This window comes from Mesoplodon densirostris, chromosome 1, assembly GCF_025265405.1.
Source record: "Mesoplodon densirostris isolate mMesDen1 chromosome 1, mMesDen1 primary haplotype, whole genome shotgun sequence".
In the NCBI taxonomy this organism is placed as follows: domain Eukaryota; kingdom Metazoa; phylum Chordata; class Mammalia; order Artiodactyla; family Ziphiidae; genus Mesoplodon; species Mesoplodon densirostris.
Window position 1 is genome coordinate 235,480,596 of NC_082661.1, and position 15,564 is coordinate 235,496,159.

Consider the following 15,564-nt stretch of genomic DNA (forward strand, 5'->3'; position numbering starts at 1 on the left):
TTCTAGGCAGATATTGCTGGCAGTTGCTCAAATCTTTTGTGAAAATATGGTAACATCTTTGCCGTATTGTCACCTGCGAGTTTTTATTTTGTTTCATTTTTTGTATATGTGTGATGGCATTGGACCAGCAGCTCCTTGATGTTCGGGCTTGATCCTTTTTGATCCTTTGGGGAACTGTGACATCACTGTCTTTGAAGCAGGATCATAAGAATAACAGAGTTGGTGGTGAGCCCTAAATCATCCAGAGGGGGGAGTCATTTGGCCGTCTCCAGCATCTGCCGACATGAGATAGTGTGTTAGAGCAAAGTTTCCAAACTTCTGCATCGTGGCACACATAAGAACGATTATTTGCATGGCAGATTCCCCAGCTCCCTGTAGGCCGAGGGGGCCAAGGAGAGGGGGTGTCAATATTTCAGCATGTCTGTAATCCTTTTTTTTTTTTAATTTATTTTTGGCTGCACTGGGTCTTTCATTGCTGCGCACGGACTTTCTCTAGTTTCAGTGAATGGGGACTACGCTTCATTGTGGTGCGCAGGCTTCTCATTGCGGTGTCTTCTCTTATTGCAGAGCAAGGGCTCTAGGCGCACAGGCTTCAGTAGTTGTGGCACATGAGATCAATAGTTGTGGCTAACGGTCTCTAGAGCGCAGGCTCAGTAGTTGTGGCGCACGGGCTTATACTAAGGGATCTTAGTTGCCGCGGAGCAACAACTAAGATTGGGTTTTTCCCGGACCAGGGCTCGAACCTGTGTCCCCTGCCTTCCCACCAGGGAAGTCCCTGTAATCCATTCTTTTTTTTTTTTTTTTTGCGGTATGCGGGCCTCTCACTGTTGTGGCCTCCCCTGTTGCGGAGCACAGGCTCCGGACGCGCAGGCTCCGGACGCGCAGGCTCAGCGGCCATGGCTCACGGGCCCAGCCGCTCCGCGGCATATGGGATCCTCCCAGACCGGGGCACGAACCCGTATCCACTGCATCGGCAGGCGGACTCTCAACCACTTGCGCCACCAGGGAGGCCCCCTGTAATCCATTCTTGGCATATTGATTGGAAAGCTTTGTCCGAGAGAGGAGAAATATGATACTCTTTAATACCTTCTTTTTATTTAGCATATAATAGTTTACAAAGCATTTTCCCATACATTCTCATTTTGTTTTTACTCCAGCCATCTCAAGTAGGTAAGAGCAGATAACATTACCATGTTAGAAATGAAGAAATTTAGATTTTAGATGAAGTACTTTGCATAAGGTCACACATCTAATAAGGGATGGATCAGGAATTCACATCCCAGATGGAAAGAGGCCCTGGGGTTAAGCCAGTGTAACGTAACCTCTAGGATGGCTGGGATTCTGTTTTGCTTCAGAGCTCTCCCCTTCAGTATCTAGGGCATTGCCAGGCGCATAGAAGTCCGTAATAGTTGTCATTTATCGAGTGCTACTCTGGCTAGGCGTTATGCTTTGTAGATGCTATCTGTGTATTAGGTACCCTTATTTTCTTTTTTTTTTTTTTTTCTTTTTGCGGTACGCGGGCCTCTCACTGTTGTGGCCCCTCCCGTTGCGGAGCACAGGCTCCGGATGCGCAGGCCCAGCGGCCATGGCTCACGGGCCCAGCCGCTCCGCGGCATGTGGGATCCTCCCGGACTGGGGCACGAACCCGTATCCCCTGCATCGGCAGGCGGACTCTCCACCACTGCGCCACCAGGGAGGCCCCCCTTATTTTCTATAAACAAATGAAGGCACAGGTATAGAAACCAGCAGAAGTAATTAGTCCACGTCATCCAAACAGTAAAAGGAGAACCACAGACTCAGAGTTGCTTGGCTCCAAAGCTTGTACGCTTCTTCACTTCAGTGACTCATGATTCCATGATACTGTGGGGTAGAGATTGGGCTCCAGTTAAAGTGTACAGCAGTGGTGGTAGAGGGTGGTCGTGATGGTGGTGGGAGGGAGATAAGCAAGAGGACTATGAAGCGTGTATTGTGGGCAGCCTTGAGGTAGAGTTCTAGAGGTGATAGTTTTCTAGTAGGATTCCTAAGATGTTTGGGCTGGGGCTGGGGTAGAACAGGAATATGATAAAACTCAGAGAGGGTAACGGGCCATTGGTGTGCCTTCTAACAGAAGGGTTAAAAATGTAGGTCCGGGCTTCCCTGGTGGCGCAGTGGTTGAGAGTCCGCCTGCCGATGCAGGGGACACGGGTTCGTGCCCCGATCCCGGAAGATCCCACATGCCGCGGAGCGGCTGGGCCCGCGAGCCATGGCCGCGGAGCCTGCGCGTCCGGAGCCTGTGCTCCGCAACGGGAGAGGCCACAGCGGTGAGAGGCCCGCGTACCGCAAAAAAAAAAAAAAAAAAAAAAAAAAAAAAAAAAAAATGTAGGTCCTCTTCATATTATAGGGCTAAATGTTAATTATAGATTATTTCTTAAAGTAGGTTTACAGATTATTTTCATTTCCCTCTTTCTGTATTTCCTAATTTTTCTGTGCATTTAATTAATTTTAAAATTAAAAACATTTTAAAGTTTACAAGTAAGATATATTCTTGAAATAAAAATTCAAATAATATAACAAGCAGATGGAATGAGAGCTTCTACTTCTTTAATCCCTCTATCCCCCACGCTGGCTCTCAGTTAATTCACAAGGTGGTGGTTTGGGATTAGATGAAATATACAAGGAAGCTCTAAACTGCTCCTGTCCAATAGAGTAGCCACTAGCCACATGTGACCATTTAAATTAGTTAAGATAAAATAGGATAAAATTCAGTTCCTCAGTCAAACCAGTCACGTATCAAGTGCTCAGTAGCCACATGTGGCTAGCGGCTACTTTACTGACTAGTGCAGGTATTGAATATTTCCAAGGACATTGGCCAGCCCTGCTAAAACTTTAAAATACTGCGTGATTAGTGACATAATAAATATACTGTTGAAACAAGGTTTTTAAAACTCTGTGTTCCGCATGGTGCCTAGCGGTTTTTGTTGTAGTTGATGAAATATTACTGCCATGTTCTGTCTCAGCTTTTTGTTTTAACTAAATACAGATGGTCAAAGTCTAACGTTTTTCTTGGATATTTGGCAATTATAGTTAGCTGCTTTACTAGGATAAAGATGTCAGCTTTTCTAAGGACGTGAGTGTTTTCTATCTCGTCTGAGCTCTAGATCTATATATTTTGCTTTCTAGTTGGCACCTCTCTTGCATATATTAGAGATATCGCAAATACAAGGTCTAAAACTAAACTGGTTTTTCCCTCACTCCCAAAACCCCCGCAAAATGTTGGTCCTCTTTCTTTGCTTTTTATTTCAGTGAATGACTCCATTATTTTTCCAGTTGGAAAATGCAGGACAGTAGGAGTGATCCTTAATAACTCCCTCTCCCTTATACGTCTAGTCTGTCAACAAGTTTTATTAATCTTACTTTCTGAGTATCTCTTAAATCTGTCTGCTACTTCCCGTTTCCACTACCACCACCTTAGTTTGTTACCATCATCTTGCCTGAAATTTCTACAGTAGCCTTTCTTCTTGTCTACCCACTTCTGTTTCACCCCCTCTCTAATCCAGTATCCATCCTGAAGGCACAGTGATTTATTTTGAAACACACGTCTGATTGTCACTCTTCCCTCCTCTTCCCCAGTCTTCTTATGGCTTCTCATTGCTTTTAGGATAAAAACGAAACTCCTTAACAATGGTCCAGCCTTATTTTTTATCCTGTTCTGCTGAACTCTCCATTTCACCCATGCTGGCCTTCGTTAGTCCCTTTGTACTCGTCTTGCTCCTTGCATTACATGGCTTTTGCCCATGCTTTTCTCCCTGTCTTTACCACTCTTTCTTTTCTTTCATTTCACTTGTTGGTTCTTAGCTATCCTTCACACCTCAACTGAAGTTTTGCTTCTTGAGGACATATCCTGACCTCCCAGATGAGGTAGTAATGTCATACGTTTTCCACAGTTGCCGTTTACGTTTATATGTGTGACAGTAAGATTGTCTTTCTCTTCCGCTACCGCCATATCCATGCAGATAGGGACCACATCTTATTTTCTTTTTTGGTTTATTATTGACTCCCAAGGACCTAGACCAGTGCCTGACACCTAAATATTGATTGAATTTCCAAGTTGATAGTATTAAAGATTTCAGTTCATGGAGTTTTGCCATATAGGATTTTAAATATAAATATTTATAAATACATTAAACTGCCAGTTATGCTGTTTTTTCCAAGTGCATGGAAATACATTTTTTTCTTTTTTATTGGGGTATAGTTGCTTCACAATGTTGTGTCAGTTCCTGCTGTACAACAAAGTGAATCAGCTATATGTATACATGTATCCCCTCCCTCTTGGACCTCCCTTGCCCCTCCATCCCGCCCATCTAAGTCACCACAGGGCACTGAGCTGAGCTCCCTGTGCTATATAGCAGGTTCCCACTAGCTATCTGTTTTACACATGGTAGTGTATATATGTCAATCCCAATCTCCCAGTTCATCCCACACCCCCCTTCCCCACCTCCATGTTCCACACATCCCTTCTCTATGTCTACATCTCTATTCCTGCCATGCAGATAGGTTCATCTGTACCATTTTTCTAGATTCCACATACATGTGTTAATATACGACATTTGTTTTTCACTTTCTGACTTACTTCACTCTGTATGGTAGACTCTAGGTCCATCCATGTCTCTACAAATGACCTAATTTCATTCCTTTTTATGGCTGAGTAATATTCCGTTGTATATATGTGCCACATCTTCTTTATCCATTCATCTGTTGATGGGCATTTAGGTTGCTTCCATGTCCTGGCTATTGTAAGTAGTGCTGCAATGAACATTGGGGTGCATACATGTAAAAGAACGAAATATTTTAATAATATAAATTTATATTATTAATATTAATTATTAAAAACAATAATTATAAAATAATAATATAGCAAAGTATTCTTAGATTATTTTATAATAAACTCTTATTTTAGAATCACTTTAGATTTACAGAATTACTGTAGAGATAGTATACAGATTCCTATATACACCATGTCCAGTTTCCCACATTATTAACATATTACATTAGTATGGTACATTTGTCACAGTTCATGAACCAGTATTTATACATTATTAGATAACATATGTTCAGATTGCCTCAGTTTTCTCCTAATGACCTTTTTCTATACCAGGATTCTATGCAGGAATAGATCCTGGTTATCATGTGTCCTCTTAGCTTTAAGAGTTTCTCGGACTCCTCATTTTTGATGACAAGTTGATAGTTTTGAGGATTGCTGGTCAGATGTTTTGTAGAATGTCCCTCAGTTGGGATTTGGCTGATTCTTTTCTCATGATTAGACTGGGTAATGGGTTTTGGGGAGAAAGACAGCAGAGGTAAAGTGCCATTCTTTTTTGTTTGTTTGTTTTGGTTTTTTTTGTTTGTTTGTTTGTTTTTTCTGCAGTACGCAGGCCTCTCACTGCTGTGGCCTCTCCCGCTGCGGGGCACAGGCTCCAGACATGCAGGCTCAGCGGCCATGGCTCATGGGCCCAGCCGCTCCGCGGCATGTGGGATCTTCCCGGACCGGGGCATGAACCCGTGTTCCCTGCATCGGCAGGTGGACTCTCCACCACTGCACCACCAGGGAAGCCCTAAATTGCCATTCTTGTCGTATATCAAGAGTAAATACAGGGACTTCCCTGGTGGCACAGAGGATAAGACTCCACGCTCCCAATGCAGGGGGCCCGGGTTCAATCCCTGGTCAGGGAACTAGATCCCACATGCTTGCCGCAACTAAGAGTTCACATGCCACAACTAAGGAACCCCTGGAGCTGCAACTAAGACCCAGCGCAACCAAGTAAATAAATAAATAAATATTTAAGGAGAAAAAAAGAGTAAATACAATCAATATGCCTTACCACTCTTGATGTTAACCTTGATCACCTGGCTTAAGACAGTGTTTGTCAAGTTTGTACCTTGTAAAGTTACTTTTCCTCTCCTCCTTTTGCATATTGTACTTTTTAGAAGAAAGTCATTATGTGAAGTGCACACTTAATGTGTGGGGAATTATGTTCTACCTCCGTAACAGTGGAGTGTGTACATAAATTTTTTGGAATTCTTCTGTAAGGGAGATTTGCCTCTTCTCTCCCATTTATTAATTTATTCAATCATTTATTTATATCAGCATTGACTCATGGTTATTTATTTTATACTTTGCATTATAATCCAGTGTTACTTTATTTTATTGCTCCAATTGTTCCAGCTTTGGCCACTGGAAACTCTTTCAGTTGGTTCCTATATTCTTTTGAGCTTTTGTTTTTGTTCTGTTATGGTGTTTTTTTTTAAAGCACGTTCTTACTTTCCAGCACTACAAGATACTCCAGGCTCATCTTGTATGTAATCCTGCCTCAGTCCTAGAATCAACCATTTCTCCAGGGAGCACTGGTTCCCTTTATTGGAGAATGGTATTAGAAACCAAGATCTGGGCACTATGTGTGCTCATTGTTGCTGGAGTTGCTTCTAGGAAATATACACTAACTCATGTATATACACATATCTATAAATATTTCTCTGTAACTCTCTATATTATTAAGCTGTCTTCTTAGATTATTTCCTCTGAGCTTTTTCCCATTGAAAAAATTACCTGAGAATATTGAGGGGTTTATTTTATATGGTTTTGGGAATTAATACAGAATTTTACAGTAACTCTCCAGTTCTCTTGGTTGGCTTCATTGCTAATGTTCTGAACCTTAGCTAGCCGTTTGTGAAGAATGAGGCCACAGTACACTGAATAATTTAGAGTTTATTTACAGCTAGCTTTCTTTTCAGGGAGTAATTTAGTTTTGAGAGTCTTATCATTTTACTTCTCATTAGTTTCTCTGTAACACAGTCTGAATGGGGAAAATAAAAAGACTTCTCCAAACTGTTCATTTTGTCACTTGGTTAGAAGGTGGTATGATGGTGAGGATGAGAATAGTTGAATATCTGTTGATTTTTAAATTGTTTCTCATTACTGCATATAATTGAGAATTAACTTTTTTTGTCAAAGCTTTCTACTTTTGAATTATCTAGACTGATGTGTTTATCTTAATGAGCCACGTGAACTTAAGTTATCACTGTCTAAAAGAATTTAGGAGTATCTAACAAAATAGCTTTTACAGATACCAGATAGTTGTTGACATAAAGACAGCAGTATAATGTAGATGATTCTTTATCTTACTCTTGATTATTCTACTTATCAAAGAAAATGTAATATACTTTGAACATATTGTGTGGTAAACCATTTTCAGTTTAGCATTTGCATTGACAATAGGGAAAAGGATCTTTCCTCCATGTTAAGGAAACTACCATCATAAAAAACCCCCACTATTTTAAATTGTTTTGACCAAAACAGAAAGCTAATGTATTTTAGATACTATTTTTCACTCTTAGCATATATAGCATATATAGTTATTTAATGTAGTCACTGTGTATTTTAACTCTAAATTTTTTACTGTAAACAAGTCAGTTCAACTTGAAAATTAATATTGAATTATGAAATTAAAACAAATCTTACCATTCTCTTCCTGTTTATCTATGAGCAAGAAAAGATAGACATATTTGAGTGAAAGAAATAGAGCCATTTTCTTTAATCGCTAACCAGTCTCTGAAATCAGTGATATACCCAGTCTAGAGAAGCTAAGCAAGTTCAGACCAAAGCAAGCCCAAGTTTTGCTACTTTTTGCCCTCAGTTTTCTGTATTTACCTCCCTAGCATTGTCCTTGAGTTCCAGTCAGAACTCCTTACTCCCATACATCAAAATTAATTATAGTACTTCTCCAACTTTTTTACTGAAGTACCCCTAGAAAGAATAACTCTTCAGATATTCCTTTGGAAATTCGTATTTCATCATAAAAATTCAGGAAATTTCTTAGAAGGCTTATGTGTATTTTATTCAAGTGAATTTTGTTTTAGATTCCATAACAGCATACTTATTTTCATTTAAAAAAAGTGTAAATTCTCATTCCACTATGATGTGCTGTGTTTATCCTGTTTATATCTGCTCTCCTGTGCCTTGAGTATACCATTTCAGATCCCCTGTGGTATGTGAGTACCTTAATTTGAAATGTGCTCATGTTATAATTTCTATTCAACATTCATTCTTTAATATTATAATTCTGAATCTTTAACTCATGGAGATTGTAAATGCAGTTTTTTCTTTTCTGGTATCCATGGAGTATTTTGTTTCTTCTTATCTTCTAGGATCCTGGCAAGTCTCTTACCTCCTGCCCTCTCTTTCCTGGGTCCTTGGAAAGACCTTAAATGCACTTAACAGTTGTAGGATATAAAATTCTCCCTCATTAAATTCTGGTTAAAGTTCTTATATAGTTTCCCTCTATAAACTGAATAGATCTAGTCTATTCAGTTTATAGAAAACAAAATGTGATTTTGATAATAAATCAAAAACAACTCCAAAAAGTTGGATGAATTATGAACTTCAGGTAATATTAGTTATGCTTTTTTTTTTACAAATGTTAATTAGTAATTCACTTTATAGGTCATTGGTTCTTACACTCATTAGTTAATGAATACCCCTGGCTGATTTATGGAAGTAGAGCCCCAGAGATGACTTGAGGCATATTTGGCCTCCAGTATAAACCAGTCTGTGAAGTCTCAACATTGATGGCAGTTTTGTAATAATGATTTATCATTTTATTTTGAAGACAAATTTAAAGATAACTTCAAATTCGTGTAAAGATCAGAACACATATATCTTAAACAGCACATTCTGCAAGTCATTAACTTCTTTTTTGGTTTCCCATAATTATAAGTTTTTTTTCTTCCAGTTTTATTGAGATATGATTGACATATAGCACATATAAGTTTAAGGTGATAATGATTTGATTTACATACGTCATGAAGTGATTATCACAGTAAGTTCAGTGAGTAAGTCATTAACTTTAAATCTTGTCATTCCCTATGTGTGTCCATTATTAAAGTTATGAACAAATGAACTTTTAAAAAATGTGAAGGTAAGACCATTTAAATAATATGAATAAAACACAGACTTAGGGCCTCCCTGGTGGCGCAAGTGGTTGAGAGTCCGCCTGCCGATGCAGGGGATACGGGTTCGTGCCCCGGTCTGGGAGGATCCCATATGCCGCGGAGCGGCTGGGCCCGTGAGCCATGGCCGCTGAGCCTGCGCGTCCGGAGCCTGCGCGTCCGGAGCCTGTGCTCCGCAACGGGGGAGGCCACAACAGTGAGAGGCCCGCATACCGCAAAAAAAAAAAAAAAAAAAAAAACACAGACTTAGTACCTGACTCCGTAATTCTCAGAAATTTGATTCCCTGTTTCCCTATCTGCTTGGAGTTATTTGGTCTTTTTTTTTTATATACTTATCGGTTTATTATATAGTAAAGGATATGATAAAGGATACAGATAGATAGCCAGATGGAAAGGACATTGGGCAAGATCTGGAAGCGTTCTGAGTACAGGAGCTTCTGTCTCTGTGAGTTGGGGTGTTCCATGATCCCAGGACATGGATGTGTTCACCACAGAATTTCTCCAAACCCCATAGTTCGGGGATTTTTGTGGAGGCTTCCTCACCAACGCATTATCAGTTATTAACTCCTCTCGCTCCTTTCACCTCTGAAAGTTCCAAACTTCTAATCATGGCTTGGTCTTCCTGGTGACCGGCCCCATTCTAAAGCTATCATTTGGTCTTTTCTTGAGCTGGATGATAATGATATATTTTGCTAATTGGTGCAACTGATGAATACAGGGGAGCAGATGGTAACTCCTATTTCACAAGAAAGTAGAAGACAGCAAAAATGAACTGCCTTAACTTTCTTCTGGTTTCCATTCCATTCCTCACTATTTCCATGGGTTCCTTCCTTCTTTCACTCTTCCTTCTAAGGAAGAGATTTTCTATCTAAGGGTAATTCCTCTACCTTTGCTCAGCATTCCTTACTGTTCTTTAAAAACTTTTATTTTGATCTAATTTTAGACTTGCAGAAATGGTACAGAGAGTTGCTTTATATTCCTTACCCTACTTCCCATAATGCTAACGTCTTACATAACCATAATATAATTATCAAGAATAAGAAATTAGGGGCTTCCCTGGTGGTGCAGTGGTTAAGAATCCGCCTGACAACTCAGGGGACCCGGGTTCGAGCCCTGGTCTGGGAAGATCCCACATACAGAGCAATGAAGCCCGTGCACCACAACTACTGAGCCTGCGCACCACCACTACTAAAGCCCGCGCGCCTGAAGCCCATGCTGCACAACAAGAGCAGCCACCGCAATGAAGAGTAGCCCCTGCTCACTGCAACTAGAGAAAGCCTGTGTGCACCAACAAAGACCCAACGCAGCCAAAAGTAAAAGAAAAATAAATTAATTTTTATTTAAAAAAATAGAAAATTAACATTGATATAATATTATTAACTGAACTACAGACCTTATTAGAATTTCACCAAATTTTCAACTAACTGTCCTTTTTCTGCTGCAGGATTCTGTCTAGGAACCCATATTGAGTTTGGTTATTTCTCCATAGTCTCTTTCAATCTGTACGTTTCTCACACTTTCCTGGTCTTCATGACCATGACACTTTGAAGAGAACTGGTCAGTTATTTTGTAGAATGTTCCTCAGTTTGGGTTTGTCCAATGTTTTCTCATGATTGGACTGAGTTAATGCATTTGGGGGAAGAATACCGCGAAAAATAATGTTGTCCTTTTCAGTGCAATGTATCAGGGATTACGCTCTTGATATGTCTTACTACTGGTGATTAATTCATCACTTGGTTAAGTTAGACCTGCTGAGTTTCTTCACTGTGAACTGTGAGTTTCTCCCCTTAACTGTCTTTCTTTTTTTTTTTTTTTTTTTTTGCTGTACGCGGGCCTCTCACTGCTGTGGCCTCTCCCGTTGCGGAGCACAGGCTCCGGACACACAGGCCCCGCGGCCACGGCTCGCGGGCCCAGCCGCTCCGCGGCATGTGGGATCCTCCGGGATCGGGGCACGAACCCGTGTCCCCTGCATCGGCAGGCGGACTCTCAACCACTGCGCCACCAGGGAGGCCCTGTCTTTCTTTTTTCAGTTGAGTACCTTGTGGGAGATTTTGGAGATTATGTAAATGCTGTTTCTCGTCAAACTTTTGCTCTCTAATTTTAGCATCCATCAGTGAGTCTTTCTGCAACACTTATTACTATGATGTTTGCCTGATGGAGAATTCTGGTTTTCTCTCTTTTCTGTGTTTATTAATTGAGATTCTGTTGTGAGGAATTGTCACTTTACCCCCATTTACCTATTTATTTGATTATTTATTTCTATCAGTATGGATTCATTAATATTTGTTTTATTCTAGGAGTTTCAATTCAGTACTGTCATTGTTTGTTGCTCAAGATGTCTCAGGATTGGCCATTAGGGGCCTTCAGGTTGGGTCCTTTTTTCTTTCAATAAGCCCCTGTCCTTTTTTGAATTTTTTCCTATTTTCTGACACCAGAAAAATGCCCCAGGCTCCTCTTGTATTTTCCTTGCCCCAGTATTAGAATCAACCACTTTTCCTTAAGAGTTGTGGTTCCTTTTATTGGAGAATGGTGTTTAGAGACCAAGATTTGAGCACCAAGTGTACTCATTGTTACTGGGTATCACTGCTTCTAGGTCCTCTCAGTGGACAAAGCTAGGAAACCTATACATACATGCATATGTATATGTATAACAAATATATATACACGAATACGGACACACACATATTAAAAACCATGTGTTTGTACTGATAACTCTAATTCCAGTCCAGTACCACAAGGTTTATTTAGCATTTCTCCTTTCTTTATTACTTTTTTCTCTAGCAGTGAGAAACCAAATTCTCAATATCTACATTCTGTTTGCATATTTGTCCTGTTCTGTTACACACATAAAGTACTTTAAGAATTATTAACCTATACCCCTGTGAGAAGTACTTTTACTAACTATATTAACAGAATTTGTGTATAATTCTTTTTGTCTTCAGCCTCGTGGTGTCCAGTCAAGACACTCTTTTCTCCTGCTCTTCCTTTCCCTCCCTTCTTCTCCCTCTCCGCCCCCATCTCTCTTTGTCCCACCTTCCCCTTTCCCCCTTCCCTTTCCTGGGTTATTCATTTCTAATACAGTTGGTTTCATGTGTTAGTGATTTTTTTACGTTTGAATTCCTCTCAAATCCTGGTTGGTTTTTTTTTTTTTTTTTATGAGGGGTGTGTGAAAATTTCTATAGGTCTAAGAGTCAGAATTATTTAAAACTATATATTCAGAGAAGTGTCATTCCTTCTTGATTCCTGCTACTTTGTTCCCATTTCCTACCTTTTTTTCCACTCTTTTCCCACCTCTCCGTGTAGGTAACCTATCTCTTTAGTTTCTGGTTTATTCTTCTTGTATTTCTTTTGTTCCAATGAGCAGAAACATGTATTTTCATGTATCCTCTTTGTCCTTACATGGAGACAGTGTACCTATAGGTGTTTTTGGACTTTGCTGTTTTCGCTGATCACTACGTCCTGGAAATTACAGTATATCATAGAGATCTTCATTTTTTTCAACAGTTGCACAGTACTTCCTTGTCTGGATGTGTCATAGTTTATTCAGCCACTTTCATATGTAAGGACATTTAGGCTCTTCCCAATATTTTACAATTATGAAGAATGCTGTAACGTGTAAGTATTTTTGTATTATTGGAGATGTCTTCCTGGGATGGATTCCTAGACATGGGATTGCTGGTTTCAAAGGTAAGTACATGTGTGATTTTCTTAGGCATTACCAAAGTTCTTTCCAGAATGGATATACAAATTTGGGTTCCTATCAGCAATGTATATGAGTGCCTCTTTCCTTACATCCTCAGTAACAGAATGTTTTGTTACATTTAAAAAAATTTTGCTAGTCTAATAGATGAGAAATGGTATCTCAGTGTTGTTTTAACTTGCATTTCTCTAATTATGAGTGAATTTGATCATTTTTTATATTTTGGAGACCATTTTAATCTTTTTTTGTGAATCGTCTGTTCATGTCTTTTTCCTGCTTTCTATCTGGTTTTGGTTTTTTCCCCTTTGTTTTTAAGACTTCTTTATATATTAGGAATATTAACCCATTGTGGCATATGTTGTAAATTTTTTTTTTTTTTTTGGCTACACTGGGTCTTCATTGCTGCGCGCCGGCTTTTTCTAGTTGCGGTGAGCGGGGGCTACCCTTCGTTGCGGTGCGCAGGCTTCTCGTTGCGGTGGCTTCTCTTGTTGAAGAGTATGGGCTTCAGTAGTTGTGGCTCACAGGCTCTAGAGTGCAGGCTCAGTAGTTGTGGCACACAGATTAGTTGCTCTGCGCATGTGGGATCTTCCCAGACCAGAGCTTGAACCTGCGTCCCCTGCATTGGCAGGCGGATTCTTAACCACCGTGCCACCAGGGAAGCCCCTGTTGTAAATATTTTATCCTAGTTTTTCAGTTGTCTTTTTTCTTTGTTTATAGTGCTTATGTTATACAGTGTTTAAAACATCTTTATTTAGTCAAATTAATCAATTTTTTAAATTATCTCTAGATTCTTAGAATTAGAAAGTTTAAAGAACAATTCATCTATGTTTTCTTTTAGCAGTTCATCTATGGTTTCATTTTTTACATCTAGATTCCTAATCCATTTGGAGTTTATTCTTGTGTGTGGTGGTCTAATTTTGTATTTTTCAAAATGGCTACCTAGTTTTCCTGGAATCATTTATTGAGAAGCCCATCTTTAATTAAGCAGTTTGAGACGTCACCTTTGTTATATATTAAATGTTTGTATATATTTGGTCTAACTTCACACTTTTTATTCTGGTCTCTTTGTTTATTCATGTGCTATACCATAGTGCTTTAAGTATAGATACTTCATGGTATGTTTTAACATCTGACAAAGTTAGTCCCCTTGTGAGTTTCCTTTTTCAGTGTTTTCCTGACTACTCTTGCATGTTTGATTTTTCCATATCAACTTTAGTATAACTTATCTAACTGTATAATTTAGCTTGTTATATTTTTCTCTATTGCAATGAATTTGTAAATTAACTAAGGGAGAAATGACTTCTTTATAATGTCATCATAGCCGAGAACAGGATGTCTTTTCATTTGCTCAGTCTTTAGTGTCTCTCAGTTGTGTTTAAACATTTTTCTCATATAGGTTTTATACATTGTTTAATCTATTCCTAAGTATTTAATCTTCTTTTTTGTAATTGTAAACGGGATTTTTCTCTGCCTTTATGTCCGCTGATTATTGTTTTTCAATAACAGTTCAAAAATTGTAGAGTTTTTTTTAATTGAAATATAGTTGATTTACAATGTTCTGTTAGTTTCAGGTGTACAGCAAAGTGATTCACATATATATATATAATATATATATATATTCTTTTTCAGATTCTTTCCGCTTATAGGTTATTACAAAATATTGAGTATAGTTACCTGTGCTATACAGTGGGTCCTTGTTGGTTATCTATTTTGTGTATAGTAGTGTGTATATGTTAATCCCAAACTCCTTTTGTATGTTAATTTTTTATCCTACTTTTTCACTGAATTCTTTTAATTTTTAGTTAGTTTTACCATTGAGTCTTTGGAGTTTTTCAGGTGTACTATCATTCATCTGCAAAAAGAAATAGTTTTACTTCTTTACCTATTATTCTTCTAATTGGTTTATCTACTTGGATTGGCTAATACCTCTAGTTCAGTGTTGAATAGTAGTAGAAATGGTGGGTTCCTTTGCATTGTTCCTGTTTGTAGTGGAAATGCCTCTGTTATTTCTTTATTAAATAAAATAATGGTTGTAGGATTAAAGCATGTATCATGTTGAAGACATCTCCCTTAATTCCTTTTTCCTTGAGTATTGAATTATGAATGGGTATTGAATTGTCAATAGATTTCTCAACATCTACATAGAAAACCATGTTTTTTTCCCCCTTAGATTTATGAATATATTATATATTAATAGCTTTCTTAATTGAACAGCCTTGTATTCCTGGAATAAATCCCACTTGTTCATGTTGTATTATTTTCTTAATGTGGTATTGGATTCGATTTGTGAACAATAAAATTGTTCCCTCCCTTGTATTTCATGAGTAAAACTTTGCTTCTGTACATTATAGTACCTAATATGGTGTTTTGTACTTATTTATCTGTCTCCTTGATTAGATTCAGAGTACAGTCGCCCTTGCTATATATGGGGTATGGGTTCTAGTACACCCACAGATAACAAAATCTGCAGATGCTCAAGTCCCTTATAAAATGGTATAAAATTGCATATAACCTATGCACATCCTCCCATATACTTTAAATCCTCTCTACGTTACTTATAATATATAGTATAATGTAAATGTTACATAAATAGTTACTGGTGCGTGGAAAATTCAAGTTTTGCTTTTTGGAACTTTCTGGAATTTTTTTTTCAAATATTTTTGACCTTTGAACCTGCAGGTATGGAGGGCATTATGCTCTTTTAACCTGAATTAGATTTTACTTTTCTTTCTCCTTAGTGCCTAGCAGAATTCTTCATATGTAGTTGGCATTCTCTAAATGTTGTTGAATAAGTTAGAAGCAGAAATAGCACATTAAAGTTTTATTGAATGAAATCTGAGTATAATTTGACTTTGACAATGAGCAGTCACATCTGTTATCAG

At 38.6% G+C, this 15,564-nt stretch overlaps 1 protein-coding gene across 7 annotated transcripts in view; it reads left to right on the forward strand.

Annotated features, from left to right (window-relative positions):
• The window catches only part of ARFIP1 (ADP ribosylation factor interacting protein 1), a 127,573-nt gene that overhangs the window by 3,674 nt on the left and 108,335 nt on the right, over nucleotides 1-15,564 (forward strand). The window lies entirely within an intron of this gene.